The 15,823-nt window shown below is 41.1% G+C and overlaps 1 protein-coding gene across 1 annotated transcript in view; it reads right to left on the bottom strand.

Moving 5' to 3' along the window:
• CNTN5 (contactin 5) overlaps nt 1-15,823 on the bottom strand; it is a 998,629-nt gene that overhangs the window by 506,467 nt on the left and 476,339 nt on the right. The gene's annotated exons all lie outside the window — the stretch shown is intronic.

Below are 15,823 nucleotides of genomic sequence, written 5' to 3'. Positions count from 1 at the left end.
TGGTAGAATTATCAATAATAATTCAGAAAAAGCACAAGTGTCCGTAAATATTTCTATTCTATATTTGGGGAGAAAAAAACAGATGTAGTCTAGTCATATAACATTTTCCAAACCACTAGCAGTTCAGGCGGATATTAAACAGCAGTTTCTAAAGTTAGCCATTTTTAAATCATCATGTCTGGATCATTTACATCCAAGAATATTAAGATAGGTGGCTGAGGAGCTCACTGGAAAATGTGAATTTTCAATAATTTTTGAAACACTGGAGAAGTTTCAGAAGATTGGAAGTACGCTAATGTGCCAATAGTTAAAAATGGTAAAATGGATGTCAGTCTGACATCAATACCAGGCGAGATAATGGATTGGGTGATAAAGGACTTTGTAAGAAAAAATTAAAGGAGGGTAACATAATTAACAACAATCAACATGGGTCTATGGAAAATAGATCATTTCAAACTAACTTGACATATTCTTTTTTTTTTAAGTTACAAGTTTGGTTGATAAAGATAATATTGTTGATATAATATACTTAGACTTCTGAAAGGCATTTGACTTGATACTGCATGATGTTTTGACTAAAAAAGCAGTAGGATATGAAATTAACACTGCATACATTAAAATTGGTTAATAGCTGGCTAACTGGTAGGTCTTAAAATATGATTGTGACTGGGGAATCATTGAACAGGTGTGTTCCTGGTATGGTCCCGCAGGGACTGGTTCTTGGTCCTGCTCTATTTTACATTTTCATCAATGATCTGAAAGAAAACAAAGTCATCACTGATAAAATTTGAAGATGACACAAAAATTGGGAGACTGATAAATAATTAAGAGGACAAGTCACTGCTACAGAGCCATTGAAATGTTTGGTAAACTAAACACAAGCAAACAATATATGTTTATAGTTCAATGTAAATGAATACAACTAGTAACAAAGAATGTAGGCCACATTTACAGGACAGGGCATTCTATTCTGGGAAGCAGTGACTCTGAAAAAGATCTGGGGGGTCATGGTGGATAATCAGTTGCACATGAGCTCCCAAGAAGGATGTTGATAAATTGGAGAGGGTTCAAAGAATAGCCATGAGAATGATTAAAGGATTAGAAAATGCCTCACAGTGAGAGAATCAGGAGCTGAATCTATTTAGTTCAGTTGTTCCCAGACTTGTTCCACCGCTTGTGCAGGGAAAGCCCCGGCGGGCCAGGCCGGTTTGTTTACCTGCCGCATCCACAGGTTCGGCCGATCGGGGCTCCCAGTGGCCATGGTTCGCTGCTCCAGGCCAGTGGGAGCTGCTGGAAGCGATGCGGGCCGAAGGACGTACTGGCCGCAGCTGATTTTTTACCAAAAATATTCGGCGTATGATCGAGAATATACAGTAATTCCAAAACAAATTGCCATTGTGGTGATGAGCTGAGATCAGAGACTCAAAGTGCATTCCTCACTCATCATTATCAAAGGAAAAGCCCAAGTGGGTTGAGAGACTGTCAACTTGTCTTCTGTGAGAAAAAGATATAAATATGGATTCAAAAAAAGATCCTTTATCTCTGGACAGTTTGAATTCTAACAAGGCAGAATAACTGAACAAGAGTTATTCTGGGTACCCCTGAAACACTTTTGGGATACTGGCAGTTTATTACATCACTGCCACCATTTGCAGTTACAAACTGTGATAAACTTGTACATATATTTTACCTATTTCAACGGCTCAATAACTCTGAACAATAGCAAAGCATTGTGAGGCACCCAGGGCTACTGGGCAGGTGGTAAGATAACCGCTCTCTGGTTTGGACTGCACCCTAGAATCTGAAATAAGTAAAGTTCGAGCTTAAATATTCTTCTGACTCAGGCCCAAATGTAATAGCCAACTAAACCAAACTAAACCAATAGTTTAACATCATGGTCTATAGTACTGCCCTTGTATCCTTCACTCTCAAAGTTGACACCATTCTGGAGCAATAAAACATACAATGCGTACCCAACTGAGGCATTAAAGGAGCATTGTGATGTCAATCTAAGTTTCCCAAAACTAAGTTTTCCTTTTTACATCAATAGCTGGTCCTGCATGGGCATGCTAAAGGAGCTACTCTATTCTACTGTGTATTCAGGTAAGAGGCAGCCATAATTTATCTGGCTCCACTTGGGAGAGCAAGAAACATTGTGTTAGCCTGGCCAAAAGGGGCTGGAGGTAAATGCAGTTTAATCCATACCAACAAGTGCAGCAAGTTACAGGATAAACTGAGTGAAAATCTTTGGTTTCCGTTATGCAGGAGGTCAGACTAGATGATCATAAAGGGCCCTTGCTGCCTTAAAGTCGATGAAACTATGAAGAGATGCTGCACAGTGAGTTCCCCAAGGAGCCAGAATGGACCATTGTGATCATCTAGTCTGACCTCCTTTCACATCGCAGCCATAGAATCTCACCCATCCACTTCTGTAATAGATCCATAACCTCTGGCTGAGTTACTGAAGTCCACAAATCATGATTTAAAAGCCTTTGAAGTACAAAAAGTTACATCTACTCTGTTTTTAACCTGAAAGTGATCAGCACATAAAACCTCAATTCATCTCTTATATTTTTTTAAAAATCACAGTTTGTATGAGGGGAAGAAGAAAGAGAGGAGCAGGCTGCATGGCAATTTCCAGAGCTAAGTCTGCCAGTGCAAGGCAGGATGGTTCACCGGAAACGGTTTTATCTCCAAGCCAAACATATTACGTATGCATGATGAAAAGAACTATTTAAAATACAAAAACTTGTTTATAGACCAAACTGGTAGTCTAACGGCCTGGGATTTCTTTACAAACACAGAAATTACAAAGCAAAGCAATACTGGAAGTGAAACACACAACTGATTAACACGTGTATGCACATAAATCAATAAAGCCCATTAAAAACATCCCCTATTTGCATTTTGGCCTGTTTGACACCATTAGGCTGCAGCTACTAATCTATTAATTCCATCAATATCTAAAACTCTGAGATTAGAAATAAGAGGAACTAATTGAGAACTAATTAACAGAGTTCTTTGCCTCCTGGCATAATAATAGATTGTTAATCTAAAATTTGACTTACAATCTCACTATATGATTATACCAAGAACACAGTTCGTTTATCTTGGCTACTCTTTGGCCAAGGGTATTAATCATCCTCAAGTGCATAATTCTTTGAATTCATGCTGAGAGCTGAGATCCAAATTTAGCTTTCTATGCACTTGCAATTAAGTATACGTTTGGGGAAAACTGCCAAGTTACCAGTATTGCCATCAGCTGTGGTCATTTTTCACCTGAAATGTGAACAAAAAGCAGACTTGCATAGAGAAAGTAGATTTTATTTATTTATTTATTTTAGAAGTTTGTGAAACCAGAGGCTCTATAAATTTCAGAAAATACACATGCCCTTAACTGCTGTGCAAGTAAGCTGATCTCTTTAGGAGAAAGGATGGCAGGTTGTGTAGAAAACCCCACCCTGTATAAAGTAGTATTCACACCAAGGAGTCACAGAACTGCTTGGGAAGAGGTGTGCTCATGTTAAAGAATTCATCACCTCTCTCACCAAAACACCTAGACTTGTCCTTCTTTCTCTACTTGGCCATACAACCTACATGAGTCACTTTAAATTAAAGATGAACTCCAGAGTGCTGCCTCAAGGGTCCAAGCTGCTCACAGGGCATTTGAAAAACAAAAATACACAAATCTCATGGGTGGTACCAATCTCAAGCACGGACTCCATGGAGAATGAAAGTGTATCCTGTCCGCTCCTCTCTTCCATTGCTTTAGGGCATTGTTTTAGGATTAAAATGCGGATCTCCCTTATTCACTTCCCTTCCCATTTCCCACCAGATGATCACTATTTGGTCTGTGTGAGGAAAATGAGGGTGAATCTTTGTAGGGATGAGCTCTTCACTCTGTGTCTGAGCTCCATCAGAGAGAACTGTCAGCCAGGAAAACTGTCTTCAGGCCATACAGCCCCTTTAAAATTCTTTCCTTGACTGACTGTCAGTCAAGCCAAGGAAAAATCCATTCAACATACAGGCTCTCATGTGATGCAAGGAGCATACCCAACACATTCTTTGATAATTTCCATGAGCCTGATGGGGAGCCTGAGGTGTGGTGGGGTGACAATTTGAGGAATCTGTCTGTATGACTTATGAATTCTCGTTGATATTCTGAAGTTGTTACTATGAGAATTGCTGTACAATGGAAGTCTTTTTTTGTAGAAATGTGCTGACAGGGCTTGTAGCACTTAGTCATCAGAATAGGGATAATGGAGAGTAGTTAACCTTAACAACTATAATCTAACCACACAATGGGTACATTAAGGAGAATGTCTGAAGCTGGAAGCACCAATTTTCCCAACTTCTCAAAGTGGGGGGAGGGTGTCTCTTTTTGCAGAACAGAAAATCACCAGGACAAAGAGGCCAAAGTACTGATGCTAACCTTGAAAAAAAAACAGTTGTTATGTGGATAATAGCATGGCTCAGAGACCCACACAGAAAATTTTGGGCAGGAAAGGGGAAGAGACTGTTATGTGTTTGAAGCTGACCAATGGAAGTGGAGAGAGAGAGAGAGAGAGAGAGAGAGAGACTCCATGACTGAGAAGACAAGTCATGTGGTGCAGAAGAAAAACCATGGATAGACCCAGAGGACTCTAATCCAGCCCAATGAACATTCTAGAGTGGTGAGGAAATGGAGGCTGAGAAATGCATTTGGGGCTTATTATTTTTGTATAGATAGGTGTATTTCTTTTGCAATTAAAGAAAAAACAAGGTCTTCGCTCTCAGGAGCAGTGCTAGACGAAGGATCTGAAACACAAAAGTGTGTCTAGACACCCCTAACCGGGGGCAATGTCTGGATTGGGTTCAGATTATGGGGGCTTCAAGCACACATGAATCAGTGAAGGGGGTCCCCTCACAGCAGTTTAGTGAGTGGCCAAGAGAGGTCACTCAGCTACAGCTGTGACAGGTGGGGATACACATTAGGAACAAGGAACGGCTTCTTGGCTCCAGAGGTGAAATTGGGCTGATACTTACTATTGCCTAGATATACACAAAATGCGTTATAAGAAGAGTGTTACTACAGACTTGACAAAACAACTTTGATGAATTCTACTGCAGATACATTAAAAATTGTTTGTGGATTTAAAAGTAGACCAGAGATTTATTTTTATTTCCTTATTTTTATTTGATACCACAAAATCTCCATTAACAGCATGCTGGGAAGACTAAAACTGGCTTTTTTATTTTACAATTTCACATTTCTTAAGCATCAGTCAAAAACCACAAGCACTGTGATTAAGACTCTATCTTTACTAAGACTTATCTCTCTTGAGACAGTCTGATAAATTACTTACAGCTTTATGTATTTTACACAGATGAATAATATCACTATTTGATGTCTCGAAATACTAGTGGGAATGAGTGACTTTTTGCAATATGCTGTAGTCATGATTGGCTATGTTTCCAAATGAAATTCAGCACTGTGCTCTTTCTACACAGCCATTATTAGGCACCAGTGTGCACACACTTACATGTGTGTGAGAGATATTGGAGTTCATTTTGTGATTCAGAGGTATAGGTATAATCATTATATTTTAACAGGGACATAAGTCAGCAAAATTTACATTTTCTGTATATTAAATGCAGAATAGTACATGCTTTTGACCCAGCTGGAAGACAAGCTGGGACTAGGATTGGTCAGCAAATAATTCTGTTTCACAAGAAGTTTTGAAAGGTTGTGGTTTTTGTTCTGAGGCAGAACTAACCCCAGACCTTTCATGTGTAGTTGTGTGTGTGTGTGTGTGTGAGCGTGCACGCATATGCACAAACAAAAAGCAAAACACACACTAGAATAGCTAATATTTAGGACACTCTCTTGGGATGCGGGAGACCTAGGTTTGAATTCCAGTTCTAAATATGGCAGAGAAGAGACTTGAACTTCCCAAGTAACTACCCTAACCACTAGGCTATCGAGCCAGAACCTTTCTCTACTTCACTCAGTATTCCATTATTTATACAGAGTGGAACACCTCAAACAGGAGAATCAGAGAGCTCTACATCAGGCTCTGCCTGATGCACAGCTGCAATGTGAGTCTCCATCCTAGGTAACTGCCCTAACCATGAAGCTAATGGCTAGTCTAGGGAGGGTCTCTCTCCCCCCATGAAAGTCTGTCTTAGTCCTCAGAAACCTTCCGATGAAGTTTTCATCAAAACTGATTTGTTAATGTGAAACATTTCAGTTTTGACAAAATGGCATTTTTCAACATTCCTCCCCCCCCCCATCCAACTACCTCTAGCTGGGGCTAATTTAGAGCTACTCATTTACTGACATTAGAAATGTCAAAGTAATGGTAATTCAGAAGTGTCCAGGAATCAATCTAATGAGCACAGTTGGTGAAAAAATAAATGTTCAAGGTGAAGAAAATTGAGTTGTAATGAAATATTAATGATTTTATTTTCAAGTAGCTAAAAAAATAGATTTTTTTCCCATTATAATTTTAAGTCTTTTAAATTTAAGTCTTCAGCTAAAGTGTATTCATTCATCTAACAATCACTGATGTATTCTTTTGCCTTTTCTGAAAATTCCTGATTATTAGAACAATTTTAAAACTTCAGTAGCAAATATCTGAGCAGCTTTTTGAGAGGAAACCTATAACAAAATGACAAAATCCTATTTCTGTGGTGTGTAGAAATGCCACTGAATATGACATTATTTTTAACACATTATCCATAACAAGCCAATTGTTATCCAACCAAATGTGTACTGAGTTTCCTTAGTTAATTTATAATCAAGGCCTTCTGCTCTTTGTTTTTATGTCAGTAACAATAAAATATTGCAATTTTTTTTCTAAACGTGAACAGTGATATTAGTGATTTGAACAGAGCTAGAATATGTGACAACATGTTATTATTATGGCTAGATATATGTGATGTAATGCACTATTAACCACCACCACTGCCTGAGAGTTCTGGAGCAGTGATGGATGCAAGATGACCCCACAAACCTAAACACAATTTGGGGGGTAAAGACAGGTTCCAGCCTAAACAAATGTTGCACATATTAGTTCAGATATTTTGGTACTCCCAAAATACACATAGTGCAAGTTAGGAGAGGTGTGCAAAAGCTGGTTTAGAGCTTTCCGTTACACTGCTCTGTGCACTTTTACCTCCTGCATTCAGGCCTGATCCAATTCCCGGTAAAGTCAACAGAAGCCCTGCTCTGAATTAGTGGAACTAGACTAGGGGTTAGAGCAGCCTGAAAGGAGAATGAAAGAAAAAAACATGGATATTAGTGAAGTAGAAGTTTGAATGTGTCAGTTAAATAGGGAGTTAATATAGCCAAAAGGATATAAGGCGTGAACAAAGGAGCTGACTACTAAAGAAAACACAGCCCTCTTTTTTTCTGGGTCAAATTGCCTCTATCTGACCAAAGTTAGTACTAGAGAAACCTGTGAAATGAAAAGAAGAGACCAAGCTTTCTTACAAGAGCACTGGGGCCAACTAAAGAGGCAGGTAACATATGTTTCAAGACTGACAATAAAATAGTTATTGTACATTCAAACACCCCATTCCACAGTAGCGAACTCTTGGACAAAACTAAACCAAACAGTAGAGTCCTCCCACCCCCGCTTCCACTGGAGCTGAAGTTACTTATTATGCTATGTGAATTGTTGCATGTGTGGCAACTTTTACCATAAAATTTGGATTCTTCCATCCTGCCCAGAAAATATAGCTAGATAGACAGACAGACAAAAGGACCACACTTCAGTCAATAAACTTCAGGAGAAGCCGTATGAGTTTGGAGTGTGGTTTCTCATGAAATTTTTCAGCACATCACCTTTATATTGGGTACAGAGTGACAGCCGTGTTAGTCTGTATTCACAAAAAGAAAAGGAGGACTTGTGGCACCTTAGAGACTAACCAATTTATTAGAGCATAAGCTTTCGTGAGCTACAGCTCACTTCCTCAGATGCATATCGTGGAAACCATCACAGGGCCTAATAACATCAGCCACACTATCAGAGGCTCGTTCACCTGCACATCCACCAATGTGATATATGCCATCATGTGCCAGCAATGCCCCTCTGCCATGTACATTGGTCAAACTGGACAGTCTCTACGTAAAAGAATAAATGGACACAAATCAGATGTCAAGAATTATAACATTCATAAACCAGTCGGAGAACACTTCAATCTCTCTGGTCACGCGATCACAGACATGAAGGTCGCTATCTTAAAACAAAAAAACTTCAAATCCAGACTCCAGCGAGAAACTGCTGAATTGGAATTCATTTGCAAATTGGATACTATTAATTTAGGCTTAAATAGAGACTTGGAGTGGCTAAGTCATTATGCAAGGTAGCCTGTTTCCTCTTGTTTTTTCCTACTCCCCCCCCCAAGATGTTCTGGTTTAACTTGGATTTTAACTTGAAGAGTGGTCAGTTTGGATGAGCTATTACCAGCAGGAGAGTGAGTTTGTGTGTGTATGGGGGTGGGGGGGATGTGAGAACCTGGATTTATGCAGGAAATAGCCCAGCTTGATTGTCATGCACATTGTGTAAAGAGTTGTCACTTTGGATGGGCTATCACCAGCAGGAGAGTGAATTTGTGTGGGGGGGTGGAGGGTGAGAAAACCTGGATTTGTGCTGGAAATCACTTTAGATAAGCTATTACCAGCAGGACAGTGGGGTAGGAATAGGTATTGTTTCATATTCTCTGTGTATATATAAAGCCTGCTGCAGTTTCCACGATATGCATCTGAGGAAGTGAGCTGTAGCTCACGAAAGCTTATGCTCTAATAAATTGGTTAGTCTCTAAGGTGCCACAAGTCCTCCTTTTCTTTTTATATTGGGTAATGTCACATGCAGGTAAGTGTGATGGTTTCATGAACAATAAGCCTTGTATAATGCTTAAATGTGCTCATCAATAACACACAGAAAGGTAGCCAGAACAATGAAAGGATGTTTCGGGCAACACAGGACATCACAATATTTTATCCCTTAGACCACGGGGTGGCCAACCGGAGCCTGAGAAGGAGCCAGAATTTACCAATGCACGTTGCCAAAGAGCCAGTAATACATCAGCAGCCCCCAATCCGCTACAGCCCTCCAGCCCTGAGCGCCTCCCACCCACCAGCAGCCTTGCCAATCAGCTGGAATAACTCCAGTGTAGCTAACAAATTATTCAAAGTATTTTCTGCAAATTCTTGTTCTAGAAATGATTTGTTTAGAACTAGAATTTGCAGAAAATACTTTGTATAATTTGCTAGTCCTACTGGCATTATTCCAGCTTTATACTGGTGTAACGGTGTGTGAGATTTGACCAAATGTGATTATCTGCAATTGTATGGACTAGTCTGAAAAATCAAGCCCACCTCATAGTCATTTAATGCATAACTTCTATACAGTCTACTGTTCCTGGTCCTATAAATACAGAAAACAAGAACAATATGTATATTTCTCCTGCATTAAGCTTAATGTGGATAAACTTCCTTTTGGACTGATCATGCAGAACACTTACTTATGGGCATAGTCTTTTGAGGCTCATAATGACAGGATAGATCCAAATTTTCTTATTGAATCTGTAACTGAAATTATGCTATGATCAATCACAGAGCTAAAGATAGCTCTTGTTCCATCTGCTTCAGTATAATCACAGACTGGGCTGATTAAATTCTTCATAGTTTTTTTATTTTTGCTTTTGTTGTTTTTGTTTGGAGGGGTACATTTGATATTTTTTATTTTGTCAGATTCATCTAACTTCATTTTTTCCATTCCTTAACCATTTGTAATATAGTAACATGGAATAATAATGTCCATATAGGAGACACTTTATTTTCACCAAGGTATTACATGCAAGAATTACCTCTATGCAACTATCTGATATTGTTTTGAATTTATGCATCAAAATATGAAAAATAAGTAAAAAAGCAAGATATAATTTTGAAAATTTTACCCTACTTTAGTTTCCATGAGGCTTAGGCAGATTTTCAATGATATTTAGTCACTCAAAGATGCAGATAGGCTCCTAGTGGGATTTTCAAAAGGACCTAGGTGCCTAACTCCTACTGATTTCAACTTAAGTCCCATTTTTCAAAAGTGATCGAGGAGCCTTGGCTCTTAATCACTTTTGAAAATTTTACCCATGATACCTCCAATACCATCTGCAGTATACTATATATACATATGTACACACACAAATGGAAAGCAGAGGTGGTGGTTCCAGCAGAGCACACACTTTTAAAATGATCTCTTTTATTCAAGATGCACTTTAGATATGTGTAGTCATTGGAGTTGTGGTTGACTAAGGTAACCAAGGCAAAGTACAGATGTGAAGCTATGACACCATGTTGGATTTATGAACAATTGTACTGTGAAGACCAAACAGACCAAAGAGGTGATGTTTCCATCCAGGACTTGTCCCTAGATTTACAAGTGACAGTCATATTCCTCACAGATAATAACTTGGAAGAAAATTAGCCACCAGGGAGAAGACAGTTACTTCCTAATTCCATTGCTTTGTCACATTTCCATTCTCTCTCTCTCTCTTTTTTTTTTTTTTTAGATTTTCCCTCTAAGCCCTCCCTGCCACAAGATCAATTTTTATCATTTTCACCCATCCTTCAGTGGAGTCCCTAGTAATGAATTGAATCCTTCATCGGGGCTGTTATGTGCTGTAATCCTGTATATTTAGTCCTCAGAAGTCTGCCTAATCTGTGATCCATTGTTCTTTTCTAAAATGTTTTAATCACTTCTAGTTAAGCTTGCATGATCCCCTGACCTGTGATTGCAAACCTGTGATTGCATACTTATCTTGCATCTGACTCATCTAAATCACATGCTTAGCCAGAATATCTGTGTCTGAGTGTCTTTTGAATATGAATAAAGCACTATGTTTCACAGGGTTGCACTGAGTTTAAATGCTACCACTTACAGTGAGGTACTGAGCTAAAATGATACCATTAGCAACTGTGTCATGAGCCACAGCAAACCACCTGCAGATTTGTACAGTGCTAAATTGATGCTACCCATAGTTCTGTAGCTAAAACACTCCTTTTCCACAGTTGCTCACCATGTTAAGAGCTCACACTGACAGTGTAGGCCACAGGATTATCAACACACTCATCCCACAGTGGATAGTCAGGTGCACATGGAATGTTTAATTCCTCATTTTATTGAATTCCACACTCCTCTTTCTAACTGCTTTGAGATAAAGGAATATGACAGTGGCTACATACTTAATATGACAGCGAGTGCATAGGGCTGTGAGTAAATACAATGAAATAGGCTAAAACTTCTTTCTGAGTGGAGGCTCTCTATGAAATAGAGTCAGCCACACCAAACAGAAGAGCTAAAATCTAAGACTAAATGTTCTCCAGCCTTGTCAGGAGTTTTCACACTACTGCACTTAATGGGAAAAGAGCTACTCATCAAAACACTCTACAGAGAAAAATAGCTACCAGTCATGGTGTTGTAAAGAGTTAAATAAGCTCTGACTCCAACAGTTTTAAGCACTGAACAATATAAGCACATTTCATACTTTCAGACTGAGCAGATATTTACTTTTCAAATTTTATTTTCATTCAATTTTGAATCCAGTTTAGTTACACTCTGCACAGGAAATTGCTTTCACGAAACTGCTAGCAACAGTTATAACAATGACCGCTGTGAAGTTGACATGTACTTTTAAAAATATTTTGAATAGTTGTAGCTAGTTGTGTGTATAGCTAAAACACATAATGTATTTACTGATTAGCTGCTGAGAAGATACACACTGGGCATTCAAAACACTATAAATCTGATCTTTTCACATTACCCAGTATATATTCAACATGAATAAATGTTCCGCATTATTGTGTGACATGGAGATTCATGCAAATGTAATCAAAGCATAATCAGATCATGTTTTCTTTTATTGGCTGGGCCCAGGAAGTATAACAGCTGAAGGCTACAAATCTCTTACTTAGCTCAAATGATAGTGGCCTGTGTTTTTAGTGCCGAAGGCCCAAGATTCAACCCTTAGTGACAATCATAGTGTCTGCATGCTTCTGGGCACGACTTGTGGTGCAAATATGGAACCATCTTGTTCCATGCTGCAGAAAAACTCAATGAGTCTAGTAAATACCTAAAAGTTCACCTCCTAAGGTTTCCCTCACATATTACCACTAGACAGTGTGAGAAACTAGAAGGAATTAGTCTAGAACAGGGGTGGGCAAACTATAGCCCATGGGCTGGATCTGGCCCTCGAGCCATTTTAAGCCACCCTGCAAGCTGCACCACGTGGCTCAGCCCTGCTCCCGTGGTCCGGCCAGAGTGCTGGGTTGGGGCTGCACCACGTGGCTCGGCCCAGCTATGGCGGGGCGTTGGGTCGGGGGCGGGACCATGTGGCTCGGCCCCGCTCCGGTGCTTCAGATGGGGCGCTGGGTCAGGGGCCATACCACGTGGCTCCCAGAAGCTGTGGCATGGCCCTGCTCCGGCTTCTATGTGCTCCAATGGGAGCTGCAGGGGCAGTGCCTTAGGATGGGGCAGCATGCAGAGCCTCCTGGCCTCGCCTCTGCAAAGGAGCCAGAGAAGGGACATGCCACTGCTTCCAGGAGCCACTTGAGGTAAGCACCGCTCGGAGCCTGCACCCCCTGAGCCTCTCCCCATGCCCCAACCCCCTATCCCAGCCCTGATCCCCCTCCTGCTCTCCAAACCCCTCAATCCCAGCCCAGAGCACCCTCCTGCACCCCAAAATCTCACATCCCCAGCCCCACTCCAGAACCAACACCCACTTGTGCACCCCAGCCCCAATTTTGGGTGCATTCATGGCACGCCATACAATTTCTATTCCCTCAGGCCACAAAGTTTGCCCACCCCTTGTCTAGAAACTTGAAGGATCTGGGTGACTTTTTTCCCTACTACTAACAGCATGTTTCCTTTCACACTGCTGAGTGGAAATCACCAGCAAGAAATAAAAAATAACAGGCTCTTCTATACACATACTTGAAACAGGTTACCAGACTGCAGCATTTGTCCCAGTTTCTCCAGGGGAATATTACCATAAACTGGGGGAAGGAAAGTACTACCTTTCTATGCCTCATGGTCCACTGCAATCCAAAAAACCTGAATTGACTCTCAGCAAGGTTTGAACTCAGCACCTTCAAGGTTAAAAGCATGAACCTCTGACAGTTTGAATTAAAAGGGTAACTAAGAGGTCATGTGGACCATCTAATAGAGGAGGAAAGACTCACATTCTCATAGCATGGATTATAGCTGCTGCATCAATGGAGCGGATCTGTCTTTTTCTGCACCTGGTGCACACGTAGGGAAGGCTGTGCCAACATTTAAGAAGCACTTTTCTTTAAAATAAGCTGTCAGGGTTCCTTTCCCACTCTGAACTCTAGAACTTCCCCACTCTGAACTCTACATATGTGGGGACCTGCATGAAAACCCCCCTAAGCTTATTTTTAACAGCTTAGGTTAAAATTTCCCCAAGGTACAAACTATTTTACCTTTTGCCCTTGGACTTTATTGCTGCCACCACCAAGCATCTAACAAATATATAACAGGGAAAGAGCCCACTTGGAAATGTCTTTCCCCCAAAAATCCTCCCCAAACCCTACACCCCCTTTCCTGGGGAAGGCTTGATAAAAATCCTCACCAATTTGCATAGGTGAACACAGACCCAAACCCTTGGATCTTAAGAACAAATAAAAAGCAATCAGGTTCTTAAAAGAAGAATTTTAATTGAAGAAAAAAAGTAAAAGAATCACCTCTGTAAAATCAGGATGGTAAATACCTTACAGGGTAATCAGATTCAAAACATAGAGAATCCCTCTAGGCAAAACCTTAAGTTACAAAAAGACACAAAAACAGGAATATGCATTCTATTCAGCACAGTTTATTTTATCAGCCATTTAAACAAAACAGAATCTAACGCACATCTAGCTAGATTACTTACTAAGTTCTAAGACTCCATTCCTTTTCTGTTCCCGGCAAAAGCATCACACAGACAGAGAGAGAAACTTTGTTTCTCCCCCGCTCCAGCTTTGAAAGTATCTTGTCTCCTCATTGGTCATTTTGGTCAGGTGCCAGCGAGGTTATCCTAGCTTCTTAACCCTTTACAGGTGAAAGGGTTTTTCCTCTGGCCAGGAGGGATTTTAAAGGTGTTTACCCTTCCCTTTATATTTATGATATAAGCAGTTGAATTTCCTTAATTTGCATTGACTATTAACCATCCTATGCCTGTATAAAGTACTCCACTGCCAATGGGATGCATTGTGTTCTGCCTTATGCAGCATCTATTCCCTATATTTGTATCATATGAGTGGGAAGAGTGAAGGGGTTACGTCACCTATCAAGTTCCAAATGTCATTGCTTTTAGTGCTTCGTATCAGGCAGGAGGGAACAGACCCATCTACAAGTACAACTTTGGGAAAAGAAAGCCATAATCACTTCACATAATTAATTACTTCTCCCCAGCAACAACTGTGACAATTACTCATTCCATAAAACTTTAATCACATTACGGTGACTTGTTGCAATAACTGCTTACTTCCCAACACTGTGAATGACAACACTACAATATATTTATATATTTCAAAGAGGAAGTCTTCTGTCAGAGTGTCATCTTTTCTCCTCCACTGGAGTACTTAGGAAAATGAGATATGCAGTACCTGAGGAAGAGACTAAAGATGTACTGTTGACAGCATGCAACCAGGCTGTAAGGAACAGGCTTTATGAGGTAAAAAAATGATTTCTGAGGGCTGCCTAGAGCTGTATTGAGCTGAAATGCTACCTCCCACTGTGCTGTTCAGCTTCACTTCATCTAAATGAATGCTAGCTTTTTCCATTGCTGTTAAGAGAAGTTTGTCAGCCACTTTAACTGGCTGTGCTAACGTAATCTACTGAAATAAATACTAGGAAGCTATTCTACACTACTGTGGGTTGTACCCAGTGCCTTTCTGTAGATTCCTTTAACCCTTTAAAATTAATTTGGGATAAAAATGTAATGCACTGTAATGTATGAAAAGAAACAGATTGGCTGGCCTGCTCTGTGTGAGTACTGGGTAGGGTTGCCAAGTGTCCGGTTTTCATTCCTGGCCAATGGGAACTGCGGGGGCAGCGCCTGAATGCGCGAAGGCAGCACGTGGAGCCTCCCTGGCCGCCCATGCACCTAGGGGCCGCAGGGACCTGGCAGCCACTTCCTGGGAGCTGCAGTAAACACCGCCAGTACCCCGCATCCCAAACCCCATCCCACACCCCAACCCTCTGCCCCAGCCCGGAGTCCCTTCCCATACCCAAACTCCCTCCTGGAGCCCACACCCCACACCCACCTGCACCCCTACCCTCTGTCCCCTGCACCCCAACCCTCTCCCACACCCAAATTCCCTCCCGGAGCCCACACCCAGCACATACCCCCACCCCCGCATCCCAATCCACTGCCCCAGCCTGGTGAAAGTGAGAGAGGTTGGGGGAGAGTAAGTGACAGAGGGAGGGGGGATGGAGCATTCAGGGGGAAAAGCCTTGGAGAAGGGTCAGGACAGCACTGGGGCCCCAGGAAGAGGTGGGGCATGGGGCAGTGCTGGGGTGTCGGTTTTGTGCCATTAGAAAGTTGGCAACCCTAGCACTGGGAGAACATGCTTCCACACCAAAATACACCTCAATCCTGATCTGAAGGCATTGCATGTTTAGAGGTAAAGGAGCAGGCCAGTCTCCTTGTCCCATTCAGTGTTTGGCCTCTATGCTGAGGATGCCTATGGAGGTTGTTCTCATTGTATGCAGTATGGACCAGGATGTAGGCAATATGACCAAGTAGTCAGAGTAGGAGTCAGGTATAGTGGGCAGAGCAG

Source organism: Lepidochelys olivacea (assembly GCF_965140295.1).
Source record: "Lepidochelys olivacea isolate rLepOli2 genome assembly, chromosome: 1".
NCBI lineage: Eukaryota > Metazoa > Chordata > Testudines > Cheloniidae > Lepidochelys > Lepidochelys olivacea.
Note: the sequence above shows the minus strand (reverse complement) of the source record. Positions and strands in the feature narration are given on the sequence as shown.